This window comes from Aythya ferina (assembly GCF_964211825.1).
Source record: "Aythya ferina genome assembly, chromosome: 17".
Taxonomy (NCBI): Eukaryota; Metazoa; Chordata; class Aves; order Anseriformes; family Anatidae; genus Aythya; species Aythya ferina.
The window spans coordinates 12,340,183-12,358,046 of record NC_140316.1 but is presented as its reverse complement, the minus strand read 5'-3'; the positions used below and the strand labels follow the sequence as shown (position 1 = coordinate 12,358,046).

Below are 17,864 nucleotides of genomic sequence, written 5' to 3'. Positions count from 1 at the left end.
CTTGCTCATACGGCTCACAATCAATCATGAAGGGACACGTGCCTCTGCCTTTGTACCTGCCTAAGCCAAAACACCTTCAGTATCTCCCAAAGACCTGCCTAAAATGTTTTCAGAGAGTTGGCATGCAGCACACTGAATAACAGAGCCTTTATTGATATCTGATCCTGGAACACCAGAAAATCATAAAGTTGATTATCAGGAGAAAGGTAAACATGGTCCAAGGCCAGAGGGGTATCGGGATGGAGTAAAGTTTCTCAGGCTCCCACCTAGACCAAATTACTTTTAGCACAGCATTCAGATGACTTCTGCCAAGGCAGTTGTTTTTGTAGCTAGTGACTCAGACTGACCGTCTGGGAGACATTTGAGCCTGTACACAACAATAAATATAGCAGGTGATCAGTTTGGTCATATGAATACTGGTAACAAAGTTTTCAGGGCAACAGAGACCAGTATAGCAGTGCTGAGGCACCAATATTAGGATATTCCATTTGACTGTGTTTTTCCAAACATGGTAGAAAAGGCCCAGGCAGCCTTACCTGCTCCAGACACTACCTCTTTCTCCTTGAGGTGTATTTAGCCAGATGGCAGGTATTTTATATTTAGAAAAACATTAATTCAATAGGAAAACATTTCTGCAGGGTTGACGTCAAAAGGCTGGAGAGGGCAGTTAAACACAGTTCAAATGCAACAGTCTAAGAACCTGAGCAGCACATCACTAACAGCCCTATGAAGCACCTACGAAGTTCTGTCAGACTCCTCCAGACACCTGATGCTCTGTTCAAAAAGCAACAAGAGCAAACCAGTCTTGAAACAGGCAGAGAGCCTCACATAAATCCAGCCAGGAAAGCAAGAGAAGTTTGAGGTTGCTGTGACCTAAAAGGCTATATTTATTCAAGATAGTTCCCTTACTAAAGGGGGCATCCTCCATGCAAAGATCTGGCAAGAAGCAGCAATAGGCAGCTGCTCCCTATATAGCTGGGCACCAGATTTGAAGCATAGCTTGTGCCAGGCCCCTGGAAACCTACTCCCAGCCCCACAATACCTGAGAGGGGCGAGCAAGGCAGACGTGGTGGCAGCAAGCAACTTCAGCTGAGTCCAGATCATCATGAAAAAAACAACGCTGATGCAGCAGGTCACACACTACTACAAAAAGCCTGAGAAGGAAATAGAGGCCCAGGTCTGAGCTTATATACTGCCATGCAGCACAAAGGCAGAGAGGGGGTGGTAGCGGCCCCAGGTGAGGCTGGCCAGGATTAATAAGGCCTATTAATGTTCTCAGGGGCAGCTGGCTGCCTGAGCTTGGTGGATTGGGTAGAAGTGGGGGCTGCAACTGTAAAAAAGAAAAAAAGAAAAAACACAACACAACACAACACATGAGGACAGATTTCAGCTCATGTGATTAGAGTTTATACTAAAAATAAATGAAGAGGTTCCTCCTAGGTGAGGATTTTGGCAGGTTGAAACTTGGTAAATGGTTTGTCTGTAATATCTCAATAATAGATCCTGCTACCAGCACCTTCTCTAGCTTCTGTCAGATATTGTGTTGTTCCCATTCTCCAAACCATTCCTTGTTTCAACTATGGTGATCTGCATCTGTTTGCTAAGGAGAGAAACTGAACTGATCACTGTTAAAGCAAACAGCAAAAGAGAGTACTATGACCTCTATGATACAACAGGAAAATATGAGGCACAGAGAAGTTTCAGTAACCCTGCTGGTCCAGCCTCCTGGGGGATCCCTGTCTGGTGCTCTGTTACATCATGTTGCCTTTAATTTTATTTACACACTGCTCTCCTTCCTCACAGACCAAGATTTGGAACCTAACATCCTCCTCCATGCTTGCTGCAGTTTGAAAATTGGATGCAAACCCTATCACTAAAGCCTATTTCAAAACAGCTAAATAGCTGACTAATTTGTCTTTTTCTGTATTTTATTTTTATTTGTTAAATCTCCAGGTCTATTCATAGTTCAGTTGTTTTCCAGAGACAACTTGTTGCAGTTTGCTTTGGTTTGAGTGGGGCTTTGAAACTAGTACCTAGGGTGCACCACACTTCTACACCAGATCTTGAGGAAACAGCAGGGTAATTTATGAGACAAGCTACTAGTCTTCAAAGGATAACATCTTTTTAGCAGAAGTCCCTTTTCTTCAAAGGAATTTGCCTTTGCCTTATAAACTTGCATTTATATATATAGTTTTATGTATATTTATAAATAAAACCAGTATTTATTTTACACTTATCATGTCTGCATGATATGTGTATAAAGGTCAAATGAAAGCAATTGTCCTCAAAGTTTTGGAAGAAGTATTGTCTGAAGACAACTGCTCCCAGCCCCTCCACAACCAAATGAGGGATTGTCACACACTCCATGGAAGCAGCCAGCAGGGGCTGGCCTCCCACGGCCCAGTGCTGGAGTGCGAGCAGACAGCAAGCCAGCATGTGCCAGAGAAATTTAACCTGTGGGGGAACTCTGCAATCAAGGAATCTCCGAGGAAAAGAAGCTCAAGCAGATAATTAGAAAGGCAGGAGTGCAGTGCTGCCCTGGGAAGTGGTGGCTCTGCCCCTGCTACGCCCCTTTTGTGACTAGATCTATCTGGAAAATACCAGAATGTTCCTAATTTGCCCCCCACAAAAAATCCTTAATGCTCTCCCCTGCTGCTACAGAGAGGGTTGAGGAATGGCCCTGGATACAGCCTCTGGCCTCATCTCTCTGCCTCCTTCCTATAGCAAGGCTTCCCGGGAAGCAATCTGCCTGCCTGAGCAGGATTGCTTGGTCATTGCAGTGTGCTGAAGGGCAGCCTCAGGTCATGCTCACAGCTGTGCTTCCCATTCACAGCCTCGATGGGTGACACACTTGGCCTTGGAGGCAGACGAGAGGTGCCTCAGAAACAGTGGTGATACTGTCCTGACCCAACACCGAATCCTGGCCCCACCAAAAAACCAAAAACAAACAAACAAACAACAACAACAACAGAAAAAACAGGACAGAATTCTCAGAGGCTGAAGCAAGAGAGTGCAGTCATAATGAGGCAAATGGTGCATTCTCTACACCAGGCAAGATCACGAATGCATCTGCCAAGACCTCTACATGCTAAAGGATACAAACAGCCTGGGAACAGCCTGGATGTGCAATGCAGTGCTTCCAGCTCCATCTTCCTTTCCACGTGTTCCATGGAACACCTCTCTCTTTACTTAAGGAAAGCTGCATCCCTACACAAAATGCCTTCTGCTGAGTGCTGGGACAATGAAAATGGATCACAAGCATTGCTGGAATTAGTCCTAAGATGGGGACTCAACCATTCTGGAGCACAGATGGGGTCAGGTCAGGTTTTTCCCTACAAACAGGAGAAGCCATGTGGTTTTCGTATAATTTGGAACGTTTTCTTACAGAATGAAGATTGATTAGATGTCTGGAGTTCCCCAGAAACAATGTTGATAGTGTTAGCAGCCTGCACACTACAAGAACCCATTCATGAAAAAAAATAATCCTCATTTTTTAAATCTTTTTTTTTTTTTCTTTAACTTTATGTTCTTGCAGAAAGAAGCTTATTGGGTAACTATCAGAACTCCTCTTTCATTACCTTGTCATAAATCCCACAGGCTCTGAATTCCTTTAACAAACTCTCAGTTAAATTGTGACCTGCCTATTCTAATAAATAAACCCTTTTCCCCCAAAAAAAGCTGGAAACAGCCATGAAGTTGCTCCCCTTACCCTTACTCCAAGTTCTGCTAATTGAGACATCAAAGCAGATGGAAAATCAAGGTTGTGACTGTACAATCCCTGAACATTAAACTCTCTCTCTCTAGACCATTTCCAAACAGGGCAACTAAGTTTTGTCAACACAAATCTCCCTCTGAAGTTTCAGCCGTATGTTATATTCTTTTATCACTGTTTCTGTGAATGATGAAACAGCTGCTGTCTTTCACCCTGAGATGGCTGTACCTTGGGGGCCGTTGATGTGTTCCTGGTTACATCTCGTGGCAACTCTGCCAGTCAGGCAAACTCTGACATCCTAACCCAGCTCCATGTCAAAACCATGCTGTAGCTATAAGCAGAGAACATACTGCCCCTTCCCTCCTTAGTTGTCACATGGAGCAGTGTCTAATTCACAAGAATATGTCAACATTTCATTTACATCCCAAGAAAAGATAGTGCATGGCCTCTGAGGCCAGAAAGGATCCACATCTTTTTTTTGTAGCTGGTTGGATGGGATAACATATGTGTACCCATGGTAAACCGCAAACAGAATGCACAAACTAAGGTTGCTGTTGGGTAAGAATGGATCATGTGGTGCTTGTTTTCCCCCTAATTTGCTGGCATTGTTTTTCTGCTGATGAATAACCCCAGTGAAGTTCCCTGGCACATTTTCACTCAGATTTATCTCAGGCCTCTGAACACTGAACAATTAGGAGAGAGACTGAAATGGAACCAGGTTTCAGTGAAAAGTTAGCACCTACCACACGCATTTAAATGCTCTATGCACTGGACAACTGAGTATGTTTAGGACAATATGCTGATCCCCAAAAGGCTTTGCAGATTTCCTTGTAAAGCAGACAATGTCCAGTGACCCAGTGCCATCCTCGGCCTACAATGATGCACACCTACTGCAGAGACCCAGGGAAGTTTGCTGGGCGTCCATGTCCTGCAGCAAGAGCCCAGACATCCGCAGTCAACTTGGAGCATCAGCACTTCTCTCCAAAGCTTCCTGGCAGGCTCTGACTTGGAGGAGAGGGAGGGAAAGAAGAAATTTGAAAACACCCTTTCCTCTCTCAGAGGAGTGTGCTGCAAACAGCTCTGCCTGCCAGCTCTTGCGGTGTAGTTGCCAGGCAGTAGTACTGCTCTGCAGTCCAGGATCAACAAACTACATGTTTGTATTCTCACCAGAGCCAGCATTATTACTGCCACAACTTAACACCCTTCAACAGAAACTGCTGCAGCTGTGAGAGCTGCCTTGGGAATCAAGACAATTGCAGCAACCAGGGGACGGAGGAAGCAAGAGTGGCCTCTATAAACCTCATGGACGAGGCAAACACTCTCCTTCCAGTTATGGGTAGGAAACAAAATATCCACTACTCTGATGGATGTAAAAAGATGTGTAGGAAGGAAACGGACCAACCAAACTGAAGATTCGACTGAAGATGCTGCAGAACATGTGGCCACTTGTACAACCTCAGCAACCGTAAGTGACCAGTTACTTGCGTTCAGCTTTAAAGACTCATCAGCAAGCAGTGACGGACTGTTAAACTCTTGTGTCGGTAAAGATGAATTGAAATGCTGGAAACACTTTGCTTTTTCTGTGCACAGGTCAGACTCAGGCCATTCAAGACAGTTGGAGCAGGCTCCAGATGAAAGAGTTTAGGCGTGGTAATTACAGTGTGAGACTCGCTGTCAGTGTTTGTAGAGCAATCTTTTCATGATGCATAGCAAGAGGAATGGGTGGGGTGAATGAGATGATAACAATTCATTGCAATAAAGGGTATTCTTCTTTCTCTCATTCCAGTGAACCTGTGAGACCACGGACAGGATACAAATAATAGAAAGCACAACTTCTGTGCTTTGAGCAGTTCTTTTTCTCTTGTGGGACAGCACCTTTTGCTGGCCCCCAAAACTACTGGTGCAGACAAACTGCATCATGGAGGGACTTCTCTGTTTCCTAAACCTGAGGATGACAGCATTACATATTCCAGGAGCTATTACTGCTGCAAAACCTCCTGAGCAGAAAACCAGATCATCTCCTGAGACAACATCTTCCATCTGGAGCTGATGCTTTGCAGGAAATTATACATAAAGAAATCTTAACATTGAGCTTGCAGAATGCTCTCTCTCTCCTTGTTTATTTCAGCAAACAGAAGATAACTGGCCACAGAGGTGGCAAAATCATCTCATCATCTTCTCTCTGACAAGCTCATACCTTCATACTATCGTGGTGGCTAAAAAGCTGTGGATGGCTCCAAATCAGGATTTATTTTTAGGTTTCCAGACTGTGTATATTCCTGCCAAAAAAGCCTGGTCCAAAGTTTATTCAAGTCCACGATAAAAATGTCTAATGGCGTGAATGACCTTTGGATCAGCTCCAAAGAGTGTGCACTGATATTAGCACTGGGGCTGGCTGGGGATTCCCTTTGGGAAGGCTGCCCAGTAAAGAGGTGGTTTTCACAAAATTGAAATTTTCAGGGAGAAAAACATCCTGATTTTGAACCCTCTTACCTTTCAGAAGCAAGAAATAAAAATACACTTTTTTTTTTTTTTTTTTCCAATTAAGGAAAGTCAAGAAGAAGCATTTTCTACAGGGCCAGTTGGAACAAAATCAGAAAACTATGTTTTGGTTTGAATGTGTTCAATAAACCTTTAAAACCTCATTTTCCTATAAGTACACTGCTTCACTGGGGTTGTGGTTTAGATGTCTCATCTTTCCCACAGGCTCTTTCTTTGAGGACTCCATTCTCCTTGATGCAGAGTGGACTCCAAGGTCTGCGAGACATGATAGCAGCTACACACTGTCCCCTGAGAAATATGGGTATTAAATTCTCAGATGAGAGCTGCCAGGAGGAAATGCGATTCAAGGCTGATGCTCAGGGTTGAATGTAGTTCAAGCAAAGCGTTATGGGTTAATTGAACAAACTAAAGGGAAGCATGTCAACTTGGAGCACGGCAACACATACTTTTGATCCAAAAATGTCAGAGTAAAACTTACTGACCTCTGCAAACCAAGATGTTTTGAAATTTTTTGCCACGAAAAATTTGGAAACATCAGTGTTTTTTTCACAGCCAAAGAGGGAAACAAAGGTTAAAAATTCCCAAGACAGAAATTCTGCATTTTATTTCACTCTTAGTAATGCTACAAGGAAGCAAAACTTCATGTCATTGCAAGTACCAAGAAATAAGAATGGTGAGACAGAAAGATGTAAGGAGCTAACTGCTCTGTAGCTGAAAAGCCCCAAACAAGAACTGAGCACCAAACATCTACCCTCTCTCAGCAGCTGTCTGTCCCATATTTCAAGGGTCCTTTCCCAAGTTAACACACAATCCCCCGAGCTGGAGGGATTTGAAAGTTGCCAGCTGATCAGAGAGCAGATAGTTTTGAGTAGCCACTTCCCTGGATGCCCCAGAACACCATGGAAGGATGCATCTCTAGGGCTTTGGAGAAAGCAATTTGACCTTCATTGCACCATTTTCTTCCCTGGAGTTATTCATGGTTCATCTAAGGGAGGCCAGCAGTCGTCCAGTCTCACATACTCACCACCCAGTTGACAGGCAATAAAGTGGCATGTGTAGCAAGCACTGGGAAAATCACCTTTTGATCTCATGGAAGGTGGTCCTCAAATCAGGTCATGCTTGAGAGAACTGGCAGGGAGACTGAAGAGAGGCTGGGCTGCAGCTGTCTGTGCTGGGGCGGTCTCCAGTTCAGCAGAATATTTGCCTTTCTCTTGCTGCCAATTTTGGAGCCTTTATAAATACCACACCTAAATAAAATGGAATAAAATAAATGATCCTCTTCAGGCACCCCACGCCCTTCCATCACCCTCCCTAAGAACATCTCAACATCCAAGGGCTGCAGAGATGCACGGAGGAGAGAAATTATTATTGAAAATAACTAGTATGTGGAAGAAAACTATTTATGCTGGCTCTGGAGCAAGGACAAGGTTCCATTACCTACTGATAATCAAGTGAAAAATGTCATCCCAGGGCCTGCTGTGCAGTCAGCAGTGACTTTTGCAGCAGCACAGCTTGTAACTTGCAGCAGCAGAGATGCAGTCAGGACATGGTGTGGGGGAGCAGCCAACCCCTTCCATGTCACTCGTCCCCAGCAGTAAATACTTCACAAGTATCTCATCATGTCCTCACTGGTAAATCTGTCCCTTGATGTGCTAGGTTCTGTTTTGCCATGAAGCACAAAGCTTAATATTTGCTAATTATTTCGCAAGATGCCTTTGTCCTTGTGAATGCTCCTGGTCCCCATCACGGGGCTATTCCCTGGGGGTCTTACACTTAAAGGGCAATATTCACCAAATCCCAGCATGTAAAAAAGAGCTCTTGATATTTAGACACCTGGTCTGAAGAAGGTGCTCAGCCAGGGATGAGACTGAAGGTAGATGTAACACTAATTAGCTCTGAATCAAAACACGGCTCCTAGGAAAGGGTAACACCACACACCTTCAAACTGGACAAACTATGCAATCTATAAAAGTCAGCTCTGGAACATACACTACAGTGTGCTATTTACAGCACCCTTTTATTAATGTTATTATTATTGTTATTATTTTCCTTTTTACCTGGGGACTGAATGTTTGGGGACTGTGGAAGGAGAAGGCCGTACATCTGGAAAGCGTCAGATTTAACGCCCGAAGTCATCAGCCCAGGTCAGCTAAAAGTACATGTTTGCTTCCAACAGCAGCTGTGCAAACTCCTGTTGCCTTGGTTGTGCAGGGCTTATGTAAAGATTCCTCAAAGACAGTGCCCTCTTTGTGAGCCCAGAGCTCTGCTGATCCCTGGCAGTTCCAACCCCAGTTTCAAAAGAAACGGGCCTAAAATGGCACTCCCACCGCAAACAGATGTGTTTCAGCCTCTGTCTAAGGCAGCATTCATTTCATCATGAAAAGGAAAACATCATAATTTAGGGTCACACGTCTCTCGCCTGTCAGTCAGGCACTGCCAGCTATTTTTACAGCATCCCAGGGTGTTGTGGCAGTCTAGAGAACAAGTGACACACCTTTCCAAAGGCTGTGTAGAATGATACCACTCAGTGAGGAGCTCTGAGCTCTGAGCTTTGGTTTTGTTCCTGACTTTTTTTTCTGAACAGAAAATATCTCTGTGTGTATTGTGTGTTTTTTTTTCTATTGCACATTGATTTTCTTTGCTTCCCATTGCTCCACAGACTTGCTCTACCCAGTGCAAAATATGTATTGTAGTGTTAGAACCTTTCTCATAGTGCTGTGGCATGTGGGTGGACCAGATGTACCATGAAAACAAGCTCTCTCGCAGCAGTAGCCAACAGTCGAACAAAACTAAACATACTGTGAGAGAAGCCAAATTTCACTCACTGACTTCAGTAGCTTTTGGTTGCTCCTGTTTTACATTGTGATTGAGTCCGGCCAATTTATTTAACCTAATAAACAAGATTATAATTATAAACAGTCCAGTAAAAATACCGGTCATCTGAAAGAGGCACAGAGACCATTATAGAGAACAATCCCAAGCTTCCCTGCCTTGTAGCCAAATATTAAATCTGCGATGCAAATAAAGCACCAACATATTTACAGTTCAGCAGGAGTTTTGATCATGTAATAGCTCTAGGGTTCAAACCACTGTTCATTAAAGTCATAAGAGTCTTTGCATTGACTTTAATGAGCTCTGAGCCAAGAATGGAACATACAGAATTTTACCAAGAATTCAAAGTGGAAAAAACCCCACCTTTGCCAAAGCTCATACCTTTGGTCTTTCTGAAAGCCGAATGCCTGAAGGGACCATGCTCCTCTTGCTGTGCAGTTTCAGCCTCCAGGGGCAGAAAGCCCTGCTGTGCCCCTCTTGGCAGTGCCAGAGTTCCTCACGCTGGAAAATCCGCCAGCAGATTTCATTACAATAATTGCACTGGAGTTAATACTACATTGTAGAGAAAGTAGGCAAGAAAACACAAGGGAACAAAATCCAGATGATCAATCATCCTTTTTTACTGACACTGTCTTTATGTGGGTTGTTTTCACTGGAAATATACACCTAATAATTGCCCAGGTTCCTTGTTTTTTCAACATCATTTCTATGGTAAATGCCATTAGTTACTGTGCCATGGTGATTTAAAGCTGAAAACCTACTGTGACCTGAACCAAAAGATAGATTAACTTATCTGCTTTAACAAGGAGTTGCTTGAAAGCCTTATAGGAAATATTGTATGAACTTAAATTTCATATGGCCAGTAATTACTTTTCCTGTTATTCTTCTATTAAAGAAATACAAACGGAAATGGGGGCTCTGTGCATAAAGGAGACTGGGTTGTAGTGCTTTTAATCCGCAGGTCATCAATTCAAGGTAATTTAGCTGATGACTCCAGTGGCCTCAACCCAGCTGAGGGGACTGTCGGGGGACAGGTGACCTCACTTGGCCATCCACCATTGCTAAATTCTGGAAGACAATTCAGTAGACTCAGAGGACTTTGACCAAGCTTAAGCTTCCATCCCGTGTATGGGGCTGTTGTTTCAGGCCAGCTGCTAAGCAGCTGGATACAGCACGGTCAGACACCAGGGACCTAGGTCAGTCCCTCTGAGCACCACATACAGAGGGGTCAGTCTGTCTCTAATTATTACAGAAATCAAAAGAGACTCCCATTGATACAGGGTTATTCCTGGATAGCCACGGGGAAGAGCAGTGTGAGAGCAATCTCCAGAGAGCCTGCTGATAAGGATAAACAAGAAGAAAAATGGATTTTCAGCTCAGTGACCTCTAAGAATGAAGTTACCAATTTCCAGGATCTATGGTCTGATATCCTTGAAGAAAGTTCAATTCATAGCTTCTACTCTTTCATGAGGAAAGATGCTGAAATCACGAAGCAACTAGTTTTCAGTGGGATATTATCTGAGAACCAAAGACTTTTAACTTGAAAAGTTCCCTAGGACAGTGGATTCTAACTTTTTTTTTCCCATTTGTGGACTCTCAGCAATGATGCAGCTCCTGTACAGTGAATTTAAGCTGACTATAGGCTTGCTTTTCTTGGCTTCCTTCCACAAGTGACAAGTTGACAGCTACTGCTCTTGGAAGAAGATGGCCTTCCAATCCTCAGGTCACCATATGGTGCACAAATCATTTCTTTCATGTCATACCTGATTTAGAGCTGTAGGAAATAGAGCTAGGAGACCAGTGAAGCCATCTCCCCCACTGTCCATCACGTGTTACTGTGTCATGCCCTGTTTTCAACGTGCCATGTCTCAGCAGGCAATTTGAGAGCTGTGGCTGTCCTTCCAAGCTTTATAAGTGTGCTAAATGGGGTGGATACCTGGAGAAGAAATGTGCCATTGACTGTGAGACATTACAGAGGGAATAATGTGTCGTAAATCAAAGAGACACAACACTACACCAATAGACTAGCCAAGAATATGAAATATAGGAGTCCTTACAATAACATCCATTTGTGGAGTCAAGAATTTAATCTGTAAGTTGCTCAGTGAGGATTTACATCTCCCCTCTGCTCCTGCATTCTAAACAAACACCAAAAAATCTGAAAAAAATGTTTATTCTTGGGAAGAGTTATCCTCACTGTTATTAATGCTTCTTCCATTTAAAAAAAAAACTCCAGAAAATCATAAGCTATGAATCACTTGCTTTTTTGAATTTTTATTTTTTTTAATTCACCAGGGTAGCTTTTGGTATGCTTATTTTTCTTTAACCATGCTTAGAACAAAACTGTCCTTCCCAGAACAGTATTTTTCCCTTGCTTGCCATGAAATTAAGTAGGATAGAAAAACAGAAGTCGGAAACACAGTGTATGTCTGGAAATCAGGGAGTGTAAACATACCAGCAGAAAGCGACCTAGTTCTCGCTCTGAATGGAAGAGTAACCAAAGGAAAGCACATTAGACATCTTAGCAGCTTGTACATGTATTCCTCCACGTGGTCTTTCTTCTCTGGCTTTCCCATCTGACCAGTCATTATTAGCTCTCCTACTCTGCCCTATGGATGGAAATGGAGACAACTAGAGTCAAACATCACTCTGAGTAATTCCAATAGACTTTGCTATAGTTAGCAGGAAAATATGCTGTAAACAGTTGTTATCCATGACTTGCAGGCAGGGTCCGTTTCCAGCTGGGCTGTCTGGGGACAGCCAAGAGCATTATTCCAGAGCCTAAGACTAGCTCTTCTCAACCTAAAGAGAGATGCTGTGAGCGCTGCTGGTCATCCATGGCAGGGAGGGCAAGAACTGCACAGAAGCACTCCCCCTCCTCTTCCTCTGAGGCACAGCAGTTCAAATAAACAAAGCAAGACAAGACACAGTTTGGATCAGAGACAAGCACCTACCCTGCAGCTGGAGTGTCAGTCCAGCCCTCCATTCACACTTGGCTACAGATTTCACCATATCCTTACAGCTTTAAACACCACGATGTGCAAGTACAGATAAATTCTGAATGCTTTACTTGCGCCATGAAATGGCACTGGTCTTATTCCCCTTCCGCAATCAGACCCAGAGGCATGCTGCACTTGAGCTAAGAGGGTCTGTTCTGTGGGACATCCTGCCACTGCCTCCCAGATGCCCCATTTGGCCTCTGCTGGCACCCGGCAAAGCTTTAGTTCTTTGCTTTTGATGCCTTACTCCAATCCTGCTGCAGTCCCTCCAATTGCCTGCTTGGTGTGAGAACAGGCCCATTGGGGTTGCAGAGCGCTCCCCGCAAGCGGGCAGAAGGGCCATGTAAAAATCAAATCCACATGACTGTATTTATAGGCAACCAAAGAGAGGGCTGCTCTTCCAAGAAAAACTTTTCCATGTAAAAGAATTCTTAATCTCCCCTTTGACTGTCATTGTTGAAATGATGGCTTCGCAGGCTTGAAATTTAAGACCCTATCGGCGTCTTTTCTGTTAGCTGTGATTTATGAATGGTTTCGCTGTTGATTATCCCCCAAGATTACAGCATGTCAGCCCTGACAGACAAGCAGAGGAAATTTCACAGGATAACGGGTAGATCCTTCGCCAAGGCAGTGAGGCAGTGAGGTGTGTTTTGACTCAAGCGTGTAACAGTATCAGCAAATGCTGACTGGACTCAACAGGCAATTGAACAGACTACATGCAGCACCTTACTCAAAGGCAAGCAGAATCAGCAGAATTCTTTATGATGGTTTCTCTGGGCTTTGGACCTTTTGCTCTCTGTGTAATACAGCATTCAGGTTTTTTTTTTTGCCTTGGTTATGGCACAAACGGTACAAACTGCAGTCAAAAACGAGATGGTAACATTTGCTGCAATGTAACCATCAGAGATCATCCTTCCTGACTGCAATAGAAGTCTAGTGTCTCGTCTGGGAGATCCGCTGTCATTCTGTCAAGCCCAGAATATTCAAAGGAAATTTGCTACCTTTGATTTATTGCCAAGAACAGACACTCCTGACCCCAGAAAAGATTCTGTGGCTTTGTTTTCCATTTCTTGCTAGACAGTTTGTTCCAGGTCACTGCTAGGAGGGAATGTTTATCTGGTGAAGGTAACAGGGCTAAGGCAGGTGAAGCCACAACTTGAGGGAGCTTTGCAGCATTCTGGTTTCTCCCACAGTACAGTACTGACACACTGCTAAAGGGAGGCAGAAACAAGCTACAAGCCCTTGAGGTGGCTTGGCAAAGCTGTGCATGAGAGTGTTCCAAGGAGAAGCAACTGCTTACGTTAGTTTGGTTCCTTCTGGGCTGTGGCCTCCACTCGACCAGACAGCCAGGTTGCAAGAATTTCTGATGTGGGGGCTGCCTAAAAATGAATGAGCAGGCCTGCTCATGAGAGAGGTGCTTTCATCTCCCAATAAACAGCTTCTGCTTGTCAGGCAAAAGGCTCCCTTAATTTGAACTCTGCCGCACTGTTCTGCAAAATGAATTGTTATTGACATGTGGTTTCCAGGTCTGGCACTATGGATGTGCTTCCTGCTGCTCGTAACATCATCTGGACCTGTGCAGTGAGTGGCAGTATAGCACCCTCGTGCTGTGGAACAATTTTTGCCGAGGTAAAAAAACAATCCAGGAGGTATCAGGCAAGGGTGATCTGCACCTGATGTACCTGGATCCTGCTCTGTGGCTGCATTCCCCTCCGCTTGAGAGATGTGCTGCTTTGGGGCCTTTCAATACCATGATCACGAAGACACTGCAGAGAAGAAAGGCTGCACCTCTTTGGAAGAAACCAAAGAGCAAAGCTACATCCAACTATGTCCCAAGCCATTCTTACTGGGGCTGGTTATGCTGTGGGTGTTCTGAAGGATCGGGTTCAACTGTGAACCAGAATGGACATTCCTAGCATTCTTCCAATTTTGCCACCCAGCCTGCTTCAGAAAAAGTCCCAATGTAGGTGTTTGTATCCTGTCTCTTTCTTCTCTCACAGTATTTGTCTTTCAAGCCTGGCAGCAGTGGAAGGAAACTTAGCACGTGATGCTGACATTCTGCCATGTCTGTGGGACTGCAGATTCCTAAAGTACTCAAACCTAGCTAAGAGAATAGCTAGGGAAATAGGAGGCAGAGGACCTACCCAAGCACACAGAGGTTTTAATCCCAGTGGATTGAAGGAAAGGTGAAGGCTTTTATTCAGCAGCTGGGCTGCTCACATCAGGAAGGCTGTCTGGGCTCCTGCCTCCAGTGCCCACGCAGTCCCCTTCTCATTGATTCCCACCTGCACTACACCATTTTGTACTAGTGATCTGATCATTCATGACGTCTTACCTGTAGGGTATTCATGGGTGTAAAGGGCTGCTGGATATTGTAGCACAATTGTGCTGGAGAGATGAGCTTTGCGAGAATCTGGACATAGGGAAGGGAGGCAGAGAAATGGTCAGGGTGGTGGAGAAGCTGCAAGGGGAATCCAGGAATACCAACAGTAGGAGCAGTGTCAGACATGAGTGCCATGGTACTTGGCAAGGCAGCCAGTAGCAAGGGGAAATGAATATACAAACATGGGGACAAAGTCCCAGCACTTAACTGAGGGATCTGTGAAGACCACATAGCCCTCAGCAAGTCTTGGTTTGTAAAGCCTCTCCTGGAAACCTCAGACACAATTAAACAGACTGGTGAGCCTGGGCTCAGTTCACATTGCATCCCTGATGCTCTGCTTATTACCTGAGAAAAGCTGTCAATGCCCCGTGCAGTATCATCTGTTTGGCACACAGCAGGTCTCTCTCTGGTCCTGAGGAGCATCGAGCCCCTGCAGCTCCTCCAAAAGCTCAGAGGTTTCTTCATGTGGAAATATTCACCCGTTTCAGGACTGGGCCTGGGGTCACGTTCTAGAACAAAACAGATCAATGGGAAAAAAAAAAAGAAAAAAAAAAGTTGGAGAAGCTGTAAGAACTGTGTTTCATAGAGACCTCTTTAATCAATGTTGGCAGAAATACACCTCTGTCTGAGTGTGAATCTTAACAGATACAGTCCAGCTGGAATTTTCCCTGGTTTTCTGCTGCTTGACTTGCCACTCCTTATTTATTGTTGTTTTACACTCAAATTCCCAGCTAAGTAGGGTTATTCCTCCAGAGTTAGTGCTGGTAGTAGAGACTGCTGTGCCACAGTCTGTGCCTCCACACACTGCTGCCCTTGTATCACTGTGTTTGCACCTGTTTGTCTACACTCAGCTGCTTCAGAAAACTTCCCTCCAGACTTTTCCTTCCTCCATGTCCCACCATGCACACAAGGGCCCAGTTTCCCTGCTCCCAAGCCAAGACACAGGAATGTACTAGTCCCCAGTGATTCCCTCCAGCAAATTAGGAATTGCTGAACCAAGCAGGGTTTCAGTAGAGCTACATAGCCTCCACTGAAAATCCCCTGCTTGCTGTTTTTCTTCTTCAGCAGGGCACCATGAAATATTTACATTCAGTTTTGACAGGGCTAATTCTACGGCCCCATATATACATCTGTGTCTGCACGCTGTATCCTTCACTGAGTTTCTACTCAGCCAAATTTTCACTGGCCAAGAACCAGACCCTGTGGCTTCAGGAGGACTTCTGACCAATGAACAAGTCATTTCTGTCACAGCCATCAGGACAAGAGGCATTTCTTACTATCTGCCACCCTGTGATTTACACAAGAGCACTCCATCTTGGTTAAGCTACACAGTACTAACTTTAAACAGACAAATAATAACACCATCATACGTGTATACACATGCCCTGCAGCACCCAACAGCAGTTTAGCCAGTTATAAGTGAAGTCAATACCCTTATAAAGGCTCGGGGCTGCTCAGTGGTGCCTAGCACATCAACAGTTTAGAGCTCAGCAAACCCTAAAACCATGAACACCCACTATTGTGCTGACCATGCATACTGTGCTGAAATTTGCTTTTAAAAATATACATTATTTAGCTCCAGGAAAAACTGAATTATAGCTTCTCAAAACAAGAATCGGATCCCCCCCCCCTCCAATTGCTCCCTAAATTAGAATATTTCTGAATAGGATTGCATACTCACCCCTGCCTAGAGTCCCAGTCCTTTGTCCTGCTCCGTTTTTTCTCTTTGGAGGAAAGCAGCTTTGAAGACGCTTCTTCTCCTTGGACATACAGCCTCACCAGTTCAGTAGAAGGGCAGGGGAACTGGGCTGCAGGGGAACTGCTGCGCTGAATGTCTGTAGTTTACAGCATTAACTGGCCAGAGAATCCTATTACGTGATAGGTAACAATCCAAGGCCTAATTTATGGAAATTTTGACCTTCAGTCCCCTTTGACATATTCGGATCAGCCACAGCCTGTGTGAGATGTTAAAGCTCTTACAGTAAGGGGCTCTAAATCAGCCCATGCCTCTGCTGGAGCCAATGAGCGGGTCAGAGGTAAGAATTCACTGAGGTTCGTGTGTGGGCTGCTCGGAGCCTGTTTGACATTTATAAATCAGTGACATTCTTCTACACAGCTCAGTGCATACAAATCGCTTCAGTCTCTCTGAGGAGGGCCCCTCATGTCAGTGAAGGCTGAATTTGGGCATCCTTGGCCTTTCCTTTTGACTTGTGCAGAATAAGCCTAAATAAATCCAGCTTTATTAACTAGCAAGGTCACCTACCACCATAAGCGTGACCTGCTCCCTCAGGATGGTGGAGTGAAGGATCTTTTAGAATCAAACCTATCTCCAAGGACTTCGTGCCGTCTTCAGGGCTTGGTCATGAAAGTCTTCAACACCATGTGCCATACCAGATGCCTCATGCTTTCATCAGCTGCCATAACAAATGTTGTGTTCATTAATATTGTTATTAGTGTAGTACAAACAGCCATGGTCCTGTTCTGCTCAGTGCTGGGCCAAGAGGAGGTGACCAGCTGGATGTCAGCAGCTTCCCATGGAAACCTACTTGCTGCAAATAAAGGTCCACCAGGCCGAAACCTTTGAGTGGGCCTGCCCCAGATTTCTCACAGTCTGGACTCTATATAGAGAGAAAACATGATGAGAAAAACATAACCAGGGCTGCGGACAAGGTAACATTAACATCAGCCAGTTATTGTGCAATAAACGTCCATCTTGGCTTCTCCAAGCCTGACCTGTTTAACCACTGCTTGCTTCTCCAAACCCCGAGGGTTTGCACGGACACCCTGTTCCCTCAGCACTGGCAGTGCCCTGACACACCCTGCTCCTCCCTGCTAGTGGCTGTGCTGGTCTTTGGGACTCCTGTTGTGCTTAGGGTGGCCCTAAGCACACGATGGTGGGACATTGAGGCCAGTTTCTCAGCGGTTGTGGACCTGCAGCCGTGGAGCTGGCTACAAAAACAGACGTTTTGGGCTGTGCTGAGCCCAAAGGGCAGCCATGAGGGCTGGGCTGACAGAGAGGGGCCGATGGTGGGCTCCTACACCATTGGGTGCACTGCCACGGCCACCTGCTGCCCCTCTGAAGCTGTCCTGAGGTGATGAGGGACGATGGCCCTTGGAAACAGCTCTTCCCTCATGCCCACATGCCTTCACGCTGAGGGGAAAAACTGCTGGGGCAAACGGGGGGAGGGGGGGGGCAGAAGGCGGCAAAGAACTGAGGTAAAAATTTGATAGAAGTGAGGTAAAAATCTGACAGAAGTGAAGGAAAAAACCTGACAGAAGTGAAGAAAAACTCTAAAGGGAGCAAAAACTCTGAAGGGAGCGAAATCAGCGTAGGGAAAGCGCAGCTCCGCGATGGCGGGGGGGGCTGCTCGGGGGGCGAAGCCTGACGGGGAGAGGGTCGGGAGGCGGCCGTGGCGCTCCCCGCCTGGGAAGTGCC

General features: G+C 45.1%; 1 long non-coding RNA gene across 1 annotated transcript in view; it reads right to left on the bottom strand.

Annotated features, from left to right (window-relative positions):
• The window catches only part of LOC311446332, an 85,725-nt gene extending 67,867 nt beyond the window's left edge, over positions 1–17,858 (bottom strand). Inside the window, exons 1-6 of the long non-coding RNA XR_014698842.1 lie at positions 16,110–17,858; positions 14,774–14,937; positions 11,502–11,655; positions 10,810–10,982; positions 9,428–9,547; positions 7,293–7,461 (exon numbers count right to left, since the gene is read on the bottom strand). This is a non-coding gene — a long non-coding RNA (uncharacterized lncRNA). The remainder of the gene's footprint in view (positions 1–7,292; positions 7,462–9,427; positions 9,548–10,809; positions 10,983–11,501; positions 11,656–14,773; positions 14,938–16,109) is intronic.
• Between the last annotated feature and the right edge of the window lie 6 nt (positions 17,859–17,864).